General features: G+C 39.9%; 1 long non-coding RNA gene across 1 annotated transcript; it reads right to left on the reverse strand.

Moving 5' to 3' along the window:
- Positions 1 to 985: 985 nt before the first annotated feature.
- LOC132250189 (uncharacterized) lies at positions 986 to 15594 on the reverse strand. The gene is made up of 2 exons (XR_009461824.1): positions 15449 to 15594; positions 986 to 2220 (listed from the first exon to the last, which is right to left on the reverse strand). It is a non-coding gene; the product is annotated as an uncharacterized LOC132250189 (long non-coding RNA).
- Between the last annotated feature and the right edge of the window lie 1180 nt (positions 15595 to 16774).

The following is a 16774-nucleotide window of genomic DNA, read 5'->3' on the forward strand; positions in this document are numbered from 1 at the left end:
ACAATGAAGGGCTGAAAAAGAGTGATGGCTCGATTTGTCAGAGCACTTTAGAATTACAAGAGATTTTCCGCAGCTGGGATGGATCTCTAATGAGCAGTTCCGAGCCACTCTGGTAATTTCATCTTTTATGGATTAGAAGTTTCCATTATTTAAGCAGTGGTAGAGGTATATTAATTAATTTTTCACTGATGCATCTAAGTGGCCTTCACACACAGCACACAAATAAAATCAGCAGTGAAATCATGGTTTAATTATTTACCTAGCAACAACTTAGAATCAATACAACATCTTCTACCTACTGCCAGAACTTAATCTCCATTCCATTCATTTGCTTTTATGTGGCTATCAAGCAATCAGGAAACAAAGGGAGAGGGCATTTCATTCATATAATTATTGCTCATCAGAAAGGCCTTGGTGAACAATTATTTGACCCCTTTTCTCTTAGTGAATTATCCATGAATGGATCATGAGTTTGACTGTTTTGTTGATGAATAGCTTTTTACAAACATATTTGAGTCTAATTGTTGCAAGTACTCCTTCAAGTGTTTGTTATTCAGAACTCCCTGTGTGAACCAGGTCAGCTCATTCATATGGTATAATTTCTATTTCTTGATTAGGGAGCCTCTCTAAAATGAGATTTCCTCAAACAGCACAGAGGTTTTAACGCCTACAAGAACAGGGCAGTGAATATTTGTTTGTTTAAGAGACCAACCAGGTGTTAAATGTCTGTGAAATTCCTTGTTACATTTCTGAAATTGCAAAGAGAACAGCAGAAAGAAGTAGGGGGATGCTGCAGCAATACTACATGTAGGTATTATCTTTCTGTGCCTCCTCTTAACTTTTCATCAAAAAACAGGCAAGAGTTACACATTTTCAGAATTACTCAGAAATTTTACAAAGTTCATCCTCAGAGCTATTGCATGTAAAACCCTGATAAGTGGATGTTAATCATTTCCAGCCAATGGAAAGAGTGATTATAGTATGGTTTGTCAGTAAACAAATATTTAATGCACAGAGAAAACCTTGTAAATACTATAAAACATTGTAAATAATTCCTGAATTACCATGAATGATTTTTAAACAAAAACTTGTGGTCATTAAACCTACTGGTATTACAGATACCCTCCCCCAATCCTTTATTTCTGTTACATACTTATATTTAAAAACCTATTAATTTTCCTGCGAGCATCCAGAGACGATGTCTTAGTCTTTACACAGCAGGTAGTGAGTGACCTTTCAGAACTTGGAAAGAATGGCTATTTTTTCTAACAAATGCTTCAACACTCTGTCAGCAAACAATCCCGGGTCTCCACAACTAGCAGGTTTCCAGCCCTTGGATTAATAGCTGACTAGTCTTTACCTAGTGGGCGTGTCTACACGTCTCCATGCACATTAGCACGCATTAGTTAATGCGCATTAAATCTAGTTCCTTCATTGTGAGGTACTAGGAAAATGCACATTAACCTCTCTTAATGCACATTAACTAAAGAGTATGGCTCCTGGTGAAACTAACATCTGCAGTCTGTATCCAGAGTAGTATAGGTACTGAAATTGGCACATAAAATATTTATTCACTGCATCACTAAGGCTCTGGGTATTTTTTCTAAGCCTGTCTTAGTTCGTAAAGAGCATACAAACTTTCACTTTAGGGAGGTCTATCCCATCCTATGTTTAGCTGTGATGGAATCCCAGCAGCACCTACAAGCTACATGCAAGTTCTACAGGCCCTATTTGCTCTATGGGTAAGAAATGCTTCTCTCCCAAGTTCTCCCTCTAGATCTAATAAAGCATAAACATTGCTTGCAGTAAAAAACATTCTCCTAATGGAGGGTTTTTCTAGCATGTAAAACTGGGATTCCACTCACCTGTATCCAAATTAGTACAGATACTGGCATCTAGCTCTCACAGCAAGCACATCTCTTGGTCCCACTTCAATCAGTTACTAAGTCCACAGTGCTAGTTCACTCCCATGCTTATAATTTCCTGCCTCCATCCTCATGATCTGATTGGTTCACCTCTGAAAAGGTCAATATGCATGGCAACTTCAGCATTTCCTTACCAAAATTAAACCTTCCTCTAAAGGTGCAAACACAGCTACCATGTCCAGTAACTGCTGCATCCTATTTTGGAAGTTTCTGGATCTCTCTTGCTGGGTTATCCTTCCTTCTGCTTGCTTGTAGAGACACTGAGTACACAATTTTGTCTCTTCTTCTCCTTTCTCTGCATGAAACAAAGGAACAGAATAATGCAAATAGGCCACATAAGTAGAATGATTTATTTTATATGAAGGGGGCTGAAAGAGAAATAAAGTAGTCTTTGAGGCTAGGAACAAATGTTGTATTTGTCCCTGAACAAGCTGTCTTCTGTGTTTGTCCTGGAACAGAAATATCCTGGGATCTGGCATGTATACATATCACCCCTCTAGTCAGGATTTATTGAGTGGCTGAATACACTATTACTTTTCTGCTATTGATTCAATAATGCAATCCCAGGATAACCATTCAGAAACACTTTGCAATGTCCGAGGATAAACTATTAGCACTTCTTATTCTGTGAACCTTTTTAGATTTTATCCCAGGACAATAGACATGAACGTGTGAATAACTGCACTTTGTCCCACGATAAAATGGTTTCTCCTGGAAGAAATGTAACATCTATCTGAGAGATCACGATCCATTCTCCTCTCTAACATGCTGTGTCTGCTCTGCAGTTGAGCTTTTTTTATGCTGAGTTCCCTCATCACTGAGGTGAAAAGTAACTTAAGACTTTTGCTGGGAAACCACCACACTATCCAAAACGTGGCTTATTTTTGTCCTATCATATCTCTGCTCAATTAGTGAGTTATTGGGGATAAATCAGTAAAAAATACCGTACAATTAGTAAGATCCAAGAGCTGAGTTTTGACCTTAACAGTTTTCCTAAGAGTCTACCAAGTGATTTTGCAAACACCAGTACTTGTACAAGTACCACAATGAATAAAATGAAACATGGAAAAGATACAATTGTGTTGATTATTTTGTATCTAAGGCACTTATACCAAGATATAGCTAGTATAAATTTTGAGGCATATTTAAACTGGTAGGTGAAGAAAAGTTGAAGTGAGTAAGTATCTACCATCTATACCAGTCAATAATAAATATTGTAAGGGACAACATGCAGTGTGTAATTACAAAAGTTAAAAAGTGTAACAAGACTTCATTTTGATTGATAGCTTAGAAAATGTAATAAACACATAGAAACACACATGATTTTCTTGCTGCTTCAAAATACATTACATTACTTTATCATATAATTACCATGGTAAATTTGACCTGGTTTACTGAATTATGATGCTGAATGTCCAAGGCTAGGAAACTTGTTCATTTTGTTTTTCTGCATTTAAAAAAAAGTCCAAAGTGTATAGATGACCCTGTATGTGTTCATTGGCATGTGATGTCTAATTTTGGCTGACTACCTGCTTTACCTTATTTTATGGAATGGAAAACAAAGAGTGGGTTCTACCAAGAGAGAACACTTCATGGTGAACTAGAATTATGCATCATCCTTTCAAATGAAGCCTGTTACTAGCCTTTGATGTGATTTTTTTAAAGAAAAATATATTACACTGGTTTTACATTCATTCTGCACTGTTACCTTATCTATCCTTTCCACAGTTGTCCATAAAGATTGCATAACTCATTTCAAATGCCAGTGCAATGCACATGAGCTTAATTTGTATTTGGTGGGAACAGTAAAGATCATGAAAATTTAGTATGCATATGCCATCACCTCTAAACAGAAGATCAGGGGAATACAGAATGTCAAAACTATGTAACAATAAAGAATAAAGTTTGAAAGGAAAGAATGCTTAATACCCCATGTAGCCTATTAGACACCCAGCTCATGTTGACAGTATAATGGGAATGGTCAAAATATTTTAGATAAAATGAGATCTGGCATAAATGATTATCCAGAACTTAAAATGACCTTTTTCAAAGTTAACAATAGTTGAATGAGTTCTTTCAATTTGTTATTTTTAAATGTCATGTGCTCTTATATTTCAGAGGCCAAGGAAAAAAGTTCCTTTAATTGCATCTGTTTCTGCATTTTCTTTCAGTGTTGTAGTAGTCACAGCCAGGAACAGGGAGGTGATTAGCTAGATTTGTCTAAAGTCAGGCAGAAGATAAAAGATTGTGGCACCTTAGAAACTGGTTCTGAGGCATGAGCTTTCATAGGCAACAAACTACTTCATCAGATGCTATGAATGGACTTGCTTTACAAAAGGTTTTAAATGGTGAGGAATTGAAATACAAAGGAAAGGGGCAAAAGAGAGAACACAGCTGAAACAGGCAAGAGGTGGGTTGAAAAGGTCTAATTCATTTCTTGGACACAACACTGAAGTTTTACAATGTGGTGGTGATGTGAACATTGCATCAGAAGCCAATCAAACTCTATGGTTACCTCTGTGCCATCAGTTTTCATCTTAGCACTCCACCAGACCCATCATACATTATAACCATATCTGCTGTGATCCCATCAGGGATGCACACCAGGGATCTGGAACAGGGCTTCCTACACTTACAATACAATCATAAAGCCACAGCCACTTAAATTAACAGAGCCAGACTTAGACCTCACGCCAACCTGCTACAATACCAACCCTGTAATAAGGACAACAGAATCCCTCTGGTTGTTACTTGCAGACCCCAGCTTGGACACATTATTAACACCCTCTCGTCCCTTCTGGAAAATAATAATCATCTCAAGGTAACCTTGGAGGATAAGTCTGTCCTGTTTTACTGGCGGCCCCCTACCTCTAAAGATATCTCTAAAGCAGGGGTAGGCAAAATGCAGCCCATGGGCCAGATGCAGCCTGCCAGGCCATTCTATCTGGCCAGCGGGGCCCCTAAAAAATTTAGAAAATTAGTATTTATCTGCACCTGGCTGCCTGTCATGCGGCCCTCAATGGCTTGCCAAAACTCAGTAAGCGACCCTCTGCCTAAAATAATTGCCCGCCCCTGCTCTAAAGCAACAAACTGTTTAACTGCATTTCTCACCAAGCCACCATACCTTGCTTCAAACCCCAATGCCAGCTATGCCCTCTCATCAACAAGGACCACATCATTACCCCTGGGGCAGGGGGCTGGACTCGATGATCTTCCAAGGTCCCTTCCAGCCCTAGTGTCTGTGAAATCTGTGAAATCGCTAGACCAAAACACATGAAATATAATATCTGGGGTTCATTCACCTGCTCCTGTACCAACATATTTGCCATCACCTGCTTACAGTTACCCTCTGTCTTTACCCAGACAGGGCAATCCCTACACAAAAGAATGAACGGACACTGATGTCACACCAATTCCAGAAATACACAAAAGCCTGTGACAGTACACTTTGATCTCCCTGGATGTTCCATCTCAGTGCTCAGAGTAGCTGTCTTTAAACAACAAAACTTGTAAAACCATCTTGAATGCAAAACTGCAGAACAAAAAACATTGGATTGTATTCAACATAGTCTCAACAGAGACAATGGATTCTTTTCCCATTGCCTGGTATTAACTCCAACTGTTTATTCCTAATGTTTCCTAATCTTTTGGGCATGAAGTGCCCTTGGTCAGTTGATGACAGACAGGTTGTTCAATAGCTCTCCCAATGATACAGTTGATCCAAAAGATATCGCAGAAGTGCCTCGCCTATCATACATTTCCTGGTTCACCATACATTTCCTGGACCAACCCCACTATGTCCCTTAGTGTGCTAACTGCCTCGTTTACCCCTTTTGACCTTTGCAACACATCTTTTGCTGTGTGTGGGCAGTGGATTGCAGCTCTGCCCTGGTTCCAGACTGTGCTGTCACCACTGCAAGATCCCAGCCCCAGACCAGCTCCCTGCCCAGCTGTGCACCCTGCCACAACTGCAGGAGCCAATCTTCGTGGAAACCCTGGACCTGTGCTGTCACGGTGCCACCACTACTGGGGTCTCCATGGAAACTGCCCACAGTGACACAGGCAGGAGCTGCTAAGAAATGGAGTCTGGCCACTGGACGGATCCACCATTTTGCCTACCCCTAGTCTAAGGTGCCACCCTGCACTGCCTTCAACATGGACTAGTGGGCACATCTACACATGCAATTAATGCACCTGAATAAACACTGGCACAGTTCACACTGGAGTTTGCTGTTCCTAGGTGCAGTGTTACAGGAGCAGTAGTGGGGGACTTTTTTAAGTCCCCAAAGCAAGTAGGAACCCCGCCTCTCTTATCCTTTATGTTCATGGGGCTTCTCCTCCCCTTCCATTCATCCCCTTCCCCTCTCTACTTAGACCTCTTAGTACAGGAAGGAGAGACTAACTCACCTCCCCCCCAACTGATCTGAGGCAGAGGGGAGCCCCAGAACCACTCCCATCTTTGTCAAGCTGAGGCTGCAGGGAGCCAGACTCAGCCAGGTACAGTGGCAGCAGTGGCAATAGGCTGGTTCCCCCACCCTGCCTGGCTCTCTCCCAGGTGTTACCCACAAGCCCAGGAGCAGGAGCAGGAGAATGGAGGGGGAACCTGCCTGCCGCTGCTGCTGTTGTTGACCCATGTCCCCATGCCCATCAGCCCAGCTCCCCAGCAGTAGCTCCACACAACACTGGCTGGAGTAGGGCAGAAGCAGCCAAGAGAGTGGTTGCAGCAGGTGAATATCCCCTTCCTGCACCCAGAGGGATAAGTAGAGAAGGTAAAGGAGGGAATAGGAGGGAAAGGGAGATGCTGTTAAGCATGGAAGGGAAAGGATGAAGGGATGAGGTGCTCATGGGGAGAAGAGGGGAGGGGGAAGTCTGGAAATGCAGGGTTGGTGGGGGAAGGGTGTAACCACCCCTGCAGCACCAGTCATGGCTTCTTCACTTCCCTTTTCAAAATCTTGGATCCACCTATGGCAAGACACCAAACCGTTAGCAATCAATTCAGACGTGAGTCTGGCCATGTAAGATACAAGAAGCACTAGAAATATTCTGAGAAATCCTGATCTTATGGAAGTGTGAGAAAAATTCATTTTTAATAAATTCAGGTTTGATTTAGATAAACACTGTAATTTTGGAAAATAGTCACATTAAAACACATTTGGTATGTAAAGGGGAGGGGGGGGTGGCAGTGCTCTTAGGCTCAGAGGATTGTAAAGCTCCTTCTGTTAGTCAAGCCAGTGATATATACCAATCGATTACTGGGACAACAGTAGAGAACAGAAGAGAACGGGAATGAAGGTCATATGTTAATAGCAAGCGTTCTGATAGGGGACACTAAGCAGAGGACACTGGTTAGTGCTCACTCACTGCTCCTCAAATGTGCCCAAGGAGCCAGTGAATGCTACCCAGGGAAAGATGTTTGGTGAGTCCTGCCAGTTTGGAGAAGTTTGACCAGGAGTTCCTGTGCCTTGGTAGGACCATGGATAGGGAGCATGTAAAATAAAAGGTGTGGAGGGAAATGCAGCCAGAACCTCGGGCGGAGGTGCACTGAACACAGGCATGCTCCAAGGTCCACTCTACTGACAGAAGGGCCAGGTGCTAGCTATATCCATGACATGCATCAGATACATGCCTATGTAGACAGCTCTATGCAAGACCCACCAACTTCACATTAAAGCACAATCTTCACCAGATGTTTTTCTCCAAACAGAGTTCAATCCAAGCCCAGTGAATGGTTTATAAATATCATGAGTAATCATGGCCCCAACTTTATGCAAATCCAATCCTATTTATAGTTTGGTATTGAAATGATGTTTTCCTGAATCTTCATACAAAATCAGCGAAGATTCAGCCCTTATAATGCAGCTGAGATTTGGGCTGAGGCCAAAAATCCAAGCAAAACGCAAGGGCCATGAACCAATAAAAATTAAGCATTTAGGTCAAAAAGTAATTTGTGTTTCCTAATACATAGTACTGATAGATTATCTGTGGACTAATCTTAGGGTCTTCTCTGAAGGACTGACAATTCCCTTGTCAGCTACATGTGGAGCAGATTCTCCATTACAGAATTTGGCCCCTCTCTATGACCAAATGATTACCTCTCACTGCCAGACCAGCAGGTTACCAGATCTGAATGGAGAAAGAGGCAGAAGCAGTTGAAGGAAACATAGCAATTTCCACAAATAACTTAGGGAAACCTGAGTTAAGCTTTTTAGATTTGGCCCTGTGTGTTTTTTGGTGTGGTAAACAATAGAGACTTGTTATGTGAAGGTTTGAGAGAAACTGTTGTAATTTTCAGGCAGCTGGTTAGTGCTTGTTTTTATTTTATTGTATTGAGCATGTTTCTCAAATATATATTGAAGTTGTGTAGGTCTGGACAAATTCATTTAGTGAGCAAACTTTCTTTAAAAAAAATATCAAAGGGTGTAAATCTAGTTAGAGATTAGTTAAGGTCAATTGAGAAATTTCCAAGGAAAGAAAAAAGAAAAAACACCTCTTCTGTATCTACACAAAGTCTTTGCCTTTCCCTGACTGACTCACTATCTTGCTCTCGATAAAACAGCTGAATCAAATACTGGCAGCTGGCCAGCTCATTTTTCATCCCAAACCTAAAGGTGAAAGGCAGTGAATCTGTGAGCTATTCATAGCAAGCCTACGAAGAGTTTGTTCACTAGAGATTAGATTTCTGGTGAACAGCTTTTGTCTGCCACTGCTATCACTTTGTATATCCTTCTATTGTCCCTCCTGATTCCTGCCTGTGCTAACGCGATATGATGGGCCGACCTGTTTAACTCTGCAGGCTAAACTTCAACTTCATTACTATGCATGAGGTCTGTTTCCCCTCCAATTTAACATTACTAGTGTAATTTGCAGACTTCTTAACTGAATCACAAATCTCATAAATGACCATTTTTTTTCTTTGGGACGTGGAGAGCTTAATATTTACTATTTCTTCCAATTTACAGCTTATGTAAATGTCATACTTCCGTGGTTCCTTTTCACTGCTGGTTTCCTCGCTGGCTCAGGTGTCACAGAAACTGTATAACTTTGCTCTCATCTGATCATTAAACTAATCCATAGAATTATAACCACAGTTTAATTCTATTGGTTTGGGTTATACCTCATGTCATACATGTTCCAAACAATGACTTCTCTCTGATGCAATTTTCTCCCCAATATCTCCATGTTTTTAGCCAAGTCAGTTTCTTTCTGTTTCCTTCCCCTCTCTGCTTCCAGCATATCAAGCTTGTTTTTGAAGGTACAGTGCTCTATAGTACTGATCTGTGACACAAACACTCAATACGATAAGATATACACTACAAATTCACATATGCTACAAATAACAAATCTCTCACCATGTCTTTTGCATCACTGTAGGCCTTTGAAAACATCTTGTGTTATATCTGCCATCATCCTGCAACTACTCAACACCTTACAATTAATGTTTAAATATCTTTGTTTTTCTTTTTCATAGTGATGGATTTTCTTAAATTATATGCCTTCCACTATGCAAGATCTCAGGGAGAAACAGTTGTTAATGTTGCAGTTAAAAGCAGGTTTTAAACCTATTGTTTTAAGTATTGACACAACACTCAGCTGATTAATAGCAGAAAGGCCTGCTTTAATAACTACCAACAAGCTAAAAAAACTAAATGACAGAACAGACTCTTTCTTAACATTCAATATATGAGCTATTACAGTCCTTGTATTATTTTAGCTGCAAGAGATTTTTACCCAAGCAAGCAGGAATCGGTTCTTGTCAGCTTTCAGAGCATGGGTCCTTCACTTGTGATCTGGGTGCAGGATGACGTCTTGATCTTCCCTGGACTGAACACCTTGCTGACAGCTCTATCTTGCTTTTTATACTGCTTTAAATGTATAGCTTCAAAGCGTTTTTTCTTGATTGTCCAACAATTTTCTTTTTAGGGGAACTACCACGCTTATTTTTAGGCTAGGGTATGGTAGAGGGTTGAGGCCTATCACCTCAGTGCCTAGTGGGTGGCACCCAGTAACAGAGCAACTGTTTTCTCTTCTTGATAGTGCTCTCGCCATCCTCATCCATTTTTGCCCCAGGCTTCATTATGACTGTTATTATTTTCCACCATGGGTCTGGTATTAGGCGCCACAAGCTCAACTTTCTCTACCCCTAATGGGCTACAGCCATTAACGGAGTTTGATTTTCTTTGTGGCAGACTTGTCACCACAACCCAGTCTTGCCCCAGCCACTGTCTTGCATTTGTGTGCAAGCTTTCACAGCCATCAGTTAATACATGTCTAATTTAACCCAAAAGCAAGGAGAGGTATTTAGCCATGTTAGTTTGAGGTCAGGCAGGGTAGATTTTCATCTTTTAGGCCAACTAAATCAAAGATGTATGGTGTGAGCTTTCATGAGCTCACTTCATCAGATGCAATGTGTTACTGCTCAGGTTCATGAAAGTGCATGCTATACATCTCTGATTTAGTTAGTTGATAAGGTGAAAATCTACCCTGTCTTCTGCCTGACTTCGTGAGATCATCGAGTCCAGCCCCCCTGCCATAGGCAGGAAGTCTGCTGGGGTCCAATAATTTCAGCAAGATAAGCATCCAAACATTTTTAAATGAGTCCATAGTAGGTGCTTGTACCACCTCTGGGGGGAGTCTGTTCCAGACCCTGGACACTCAGACTGTAAAGACATTTTTCTTTATGTCCAGTTTAAATCAACCTTCCAGAAGTTTGTAGCCATTAGACCTTGTTGTCCCTCGGGGGGTCCTGGTGAACAACTGTTCTCCCAGTTCCTGATGTACACCCTTTATATACTTATCGGCTGCCACCAAGTCTCCCCTGAGCCTTCTCTTCTCCAGGATGACTTAAACCAAAGCATTGATGAGATTTGGAAAGTTAGTACCTTCCACAGTTTTTCCAAAAGTGTTCATCAGTGTTGCTTTCTGAAGGTTTTATGATCTTATAATAAAACTAAATTCAAGATTATGTTACAAAACCCCCATCACAAAATTGCCGTGCACAACTGGAATTACACTTATGCTTTTCAAAACCCAGATTTTCATCAATTGCTGTCCTAACTGGTTATATTGGTAAATCTTTTATTTCATTTTCAGCTGAACAATCTCATCATGTGGAAAAGAAATATCCACTCTCCTTTCCTTTTGTATAATAACCATATCTGATCTTCCAGCATACACTTCCTGAAGCATAACAATTGAAAAATCCCATATTATTTTTACATTCTTACTCTGTACAACTGTGCCTGGTCTGTGGTGGTCATGGTCCATACTTGCAGAGTACTGAGCAAAGTATCTCACCCAACACAACACATAGTAGGTCAATGGCAGAGCAAAGAATATATATAATCCAGCCATCCTGTGTCACACACTAGTGCCTTATCCACAGTTGGACCATGTTTCCTCTCTAAAAGCATTCAATAGTGACAATTTATGTGACCTTGGGAATAAGGTTAAATTGCTTTAAAGTTTTAAGAAAGTAGCTTGGCTGAGTTTTTTGAAAACACAATAGATAAGAGGCAGCTGCTCTAGTCAAAGCCTTTCTATGGTAAATTAGGGGCTTTGGGGACAAACGTTCTACTTTATTTTTGTCAATCTGATGGAAGTCATAGGATTCAGCATCTGTTGTCAGTCACTCTGTGAAATGGAATTTCATATGGAAGGAAGGGGATTGTAAGAAAAAAACCAAGCAAAGAGAGATGAAAGGAACTGCATTAGAAGATAAAATAGCTTTAGAAGAACTAAAGTTCATGCATTTGCAGCTAGAATCTACTGTCACAGTGGCTGGTCATGATGAACTTTGATATCTAAAGGTGTAACACCTGTCCTTCCCACTATTTTTAAAAATTTAACCACCACAAATTGTTAATGAAGGTAAAAAGGATTCCTACACATGTTGCAGTAATAAGACCCACTGCTGTAGTTTAGGGCTTGTAAATCAGCTTGCTATAGTTTTTCTCTCTACAGTCAATTCTGTCATGATGGAGAAAAAAGAAGAATAAAAGGACTGATAACATGCTGCCAGGGTACTATGACAGACACATATATCTTCTGTCCTTTCAATCAGTATTGCTACTGCTCAGTTCACTGAATCTTGTACTTCAGAGCATGAAACACTATTCATTTACTCTTTTATATCATAAGTACAAGGAGCTTTATTCATATTCTCTTAGATCAATGGTAAAAAGAACTTTATTCATATTCTCTTAAGAAGGAAGCATCTACTTTTTTATAGATTGAAAGCAGGGATGTAACATACCTGTAAGGATTTATAAATGAAGAAACAGTGAATTTGGGTTTACACAATCCCAGAAACTAGCTCCAGAATGAAAGCCTTTAGCAGTCGGAAGAATAAAAACTTCCCTCCCCTTCACCAAGGAAGGGAAGTTTACACCCTGATAAATTCAGTCAGCTTCACATATTTTTAGAATGTCTGTTTTTGCACTAGGACTACCTGCAGCAGACAATTGCTTGTCCTCTGTTAAAAAATACAACTCTCTAGGAGGTACAAAACAGGAAATGACTGCAACTCATACAAACATTCTACAATGCAAGCAAAATTGCAACATTGGAAAATGAAGGGGAAAATACACTTCATTATAGTCTTTAGTAATGCTATTAATCTAGAACATCACAGCCAGATTAAGAGTCTGTTGCAGTCTGATAGGAGTGTGAGCATCACTAATGCTTACTGATTAGAAGAAGCATTCCTCTAACTAGAAAGTTAGAAAGGGAAAAAAATTGATATGCCAATCTTGCCAACTTGAAGCACTCTCAAAGTAACATCTTGAGCACCACCAACTACACACAGCCTTTTATGAAATGAAGTCTGCCAAAAGCCAATGAGGCAAATACATTACAGTATCTACAGAATTCCAGCTAGCAGTGAAACTCCATGTACAAAGAAAGTATCATCTAAAGAGAAATAAGTACACTCATACTTTTTGCTATTAGATATTACATTATTGACAGGAAATTAAATTGCTGCCTCTCCTTTAAAAAATGGATGTGTCCCATAGCTAGAACAGTGTACTAGAAATCAAGGCACGTAAAGTCTATATCCATCTCTGCTGTTGACCATCTGTATGACCTTGGCTAGACAGAAAATCAAGGCTGAAGAAAAGGGGCTTGATCTAATGTAGAGGACCAAAGTCTGGGAGTTTGACAATTCAGGGTGCCATATAGCTTAGGCAAATCTCTCTGCCTTCTGCCTCATCTTCTGTCTCCAAGAAGTCAAGATAATGAAACCCTCTTATACAAAACATTGGGGTGAAATGGTATATAAGAACAAAATACCATTATATCATATATTGTTTGGTATATTTTTGGATTTAGTATATTTGTGTGTGTGTGTGTGTGTGTGTGTTGTGCTGGATCAAAACAGTTAGCGTTTCTCTCTTTAAATAATTGTAGACTTTTCAGAGTCTGCTATTTTACATCTAAGTAGCTCATAACACTGCCCAACTCAGATTTGGGGAATTTATAGTGCAATGTGCTCACAATACTGTGAACACAGACCAGGTAGGGAAGTGTATGCCATTTATATTTTAGTGATATAAAGTAACATTTATCTCACTAAAATACTACTAAAATATCAATAAAAATAGAAAATATTATAAAGGCTATATACTTCCCTATCTGGCCGGGGAGGGAAAAGCCATCATTTTTGATCCATCATGTTTTTAAATTGCATGTTTATTATCTGAATACAATATCACCCAGTTTTAAGAAATGATTTACCACACTGGAGCAAAAACATATATCCCCATTTTTTTCCCTAATGATTTAGTATGCAGATAAATGACATTGCAGTATCCAATAGGTGCTCATATGTGTGCAGCAGTATAAAACAGATATCAAAGTATGCAAGAGAATAGGGTAATTCAAACATGTCACATCGTGTGATTTCCCCCATGTATTACCAACCCCCTTCAAGCTCAATTAGTGTTCAGGGCCCCAGTTCTGCAAAGCACTCAAGCATGCAGCTGATGAACAGTGCCATTTACCCACTGGCTTCAGTGAGACTACTCACATGCCTAAAATTAAGCAAGTATTAGGTCTTGTTAGATTGAAGCCTCACTCATTGCGGCAAAATGCAGTTTTGGCAGATCTTCAGAGAGAGCCTCTTATGTTGTGGTTAAGAGTAATGGAGGAGAAATGGTGAGACAAAAGAGAGTGAACTAGAAAGAGAATAAATAAGGAAAGGTAGAGAAGGTGCAAAAAGATTTACTGTTACACTCGAATCCCTGTGTTAATTAAAATGCAAGTGTAGTTTGAATTATAGGGCCATAATTCTATTTTGGAATTCTAGTGTCTATCCAAGCCACTTGAGCCACACTCTTGAGGTTTATCATCGCCCCAAAAGTCTTCAATAAAAGCATAGCTCTGTAATTCACGGTGCTTGTTAATTTATTATATACAGGCCTGTATGTATTATAAATGAAAGCCTGTAATAGGTTTCAGAGCTGGTTGACTACATTGAAAAAATCTTCATTGTGTAATTTATTTGATCTATTTTGCCATTAATCATTGGCTAAATTATTCAGTGAATAATAACTGACCAGCTACAGAGCTGGTCAAAAACTACTAGAAATATTTACAGAATATATTATAGTATTCAACAGAAAACTGTAGAATTTGATGAATAATGTATTTGAACACCTCTAATGGTTATACAAAAATGCTTTCTTGCTTCATTGGTATTGTACAGCATATTTTGTTTGCTACATTCACACATGTCTGGTAGTTTTGTGTCTGTCTATATTTCTATATCAAACTACAACTTCCATTTTGTTTTCTGATACATTTTTGATTGTACAACCATACTGTGACCTTTACATTTTGCTAGAATATTCAGAAGGTATTAGGGAGCATCTCCCATCTGTCAGAAAGCTTTAAGTAAAAGGCTGTTGAATCTTGATGATCTTCATTCCAATAGGAATCGTCTTGGGGAAAGAAGGGAGCCAGGCAGAGGAAACTATAATGTACAGGCAGGTTATGACAGAGGGAATGATCAACAGGCAACATATTTTTGATCTTATGAAACTAATCAGGGAGGCACCTGACAGAGGACAGCTGCTTTGTAAAAGGAAGACTCTCATGTTGACCATTTTAGAGAAAGGAAGGCGAACCACAAGCACAAGGCAAGGCTGTGTAAGAGAAAAAGTGGAAGGGTCCTGAGATAATTCTGACCCAAGGCCAAAAAATGCTCCAGAATGGCAAGGCAACTGAGGCAAACTAGGGTGTATATTCATGGCTTACAGTTTGCTCAAATTCCTGAGTTGTTGGGAATTAGTACTGAGTCAACTGGGCTGTGACCAAGGGCTGTGACCAAGGGGCAGCAGAGAGCCAGTACTGCAACCTCCTCAGGCACAGGGAAGATCAAAAGCACACTAAACTAATAATGTATGCACACTAAACACAGCCTGGCCAGAGTCCAAAACAAGAAGGTTAATCAGGGCTATGACAAGTGCAAGAAAAAGAGTAAGAAAGTAATAGCAGGAAAATAAATAGAATGGGTAGGGACCTACCTAAATCGTGGTTTCATAGATTTCACGGAACCCGCAGAAAACAGAGCTGTTCGTGATTGCCAGAAAATCCAGCATTGGCTCCAATTTCCTTTGAAATCAACCAAAAAGAAAAAAAAGCAGTTGTGACATAGACTGAGTGAAGGCATCCTCCACCAGTCAGTGGCAAGGAGGAGGCTGCCATGAAATGCCCGTGAAATTGGCTCTGCGTACCACAAGCAGGTCACAAAAAAACCTTTGTCTCAATGACAGTTAGGCAGGCCCCTAGTTTTGGGCCAAGTTTTCCAGCACAAACCCTACTTATTACACCTCTTCTATGAATGTCCATGACCATTTATTTGCCTTCACAGGTTAAAAGTTTGGTGCCCTTATTATGTACTTTAACTTTTCTGAACAAACCATTATGGCCAGGAGATCATTGGAAATAGATTAATCCATTTAATATGAGATCTGCAAATTCTGGGCACACAAGCTGTTCTTTGATTGAACATCAGAGCAGTGACCTATCTACTTTTTTATGGCATTCTGAATGTGTTCATCACTGAAATACCAACAAATCTTTGATGTTCTCTTACCCTTCATACAAATTCACAGTAAATACAGTGGCATGATTTCTATCTGTGTGTGTGGTCATGCGTGTGAGATTACCATTGTGATCAATATAATCTAAGAAAGTGGCCAGCTTCAATATCCACATGATGCAGATTTAAATTAATGGAGCTATGCCAGTTGGCACTTAAGTTCTGGCTGACAGAGCCTGTGTTTATGCAATTTTTATATCCTGTATTCAAAAACAGGATGACTGAGGGATTTTTTCTGGATAGCTAAAGACACCTAAAATGCATAAGCTCTTTGCAATAATTCTCAAGAAATGTTCTGCCTCTCAGCCAGCCAGTGATACTGGGCCTGTTTCAAATCCCATGCAAATCAGTAATTGCTTTGTATTGCCATTTGCTGCACTGAAATCCAAAAACTGAAGTCTTAGAGAATCTTAAATTTTTCTATAGTTTTCCTTGGGTAGAAGCAAGGTATCTCTGAATGGTGGACAATTTTGGCCCCATATCTGCAATACTTTACATGACACAGAAGTCCAAGATGGATCCTGCTAGTTGTACTCATGAAAATAGTGGGGAGGTGCTATTTGCAGAATTTATATGACCCATAATATTCAGAGGTTCACTTGTGGAATTAAAAATTAAGGCTAAATTATAGAGAAGTTAACATCAAGTGCCACCTAGCTCTGCATTTTATCACCCTCATACTCCATCCAGCCAGTCTAGCTACCCGATGCTGCCACCCGGAGCCCAAGGCTGACCCCCAGGGTCCCCT

Source organism: Alligator mississippiensis, chromosome 1 (assembly GCF_030867095.1).
Source record: "Alligator mississippiensis isolate rAllMis1 chromosome 1, rAllMis1, whole genome shotgun sequence".
NCBI classification, from domain to species: domain Eukaryota; kingdom Metazoa; phylum Chordata; order Crocodylia; family Alligatoridae; genus Alligator; species Alligator mississippiensis.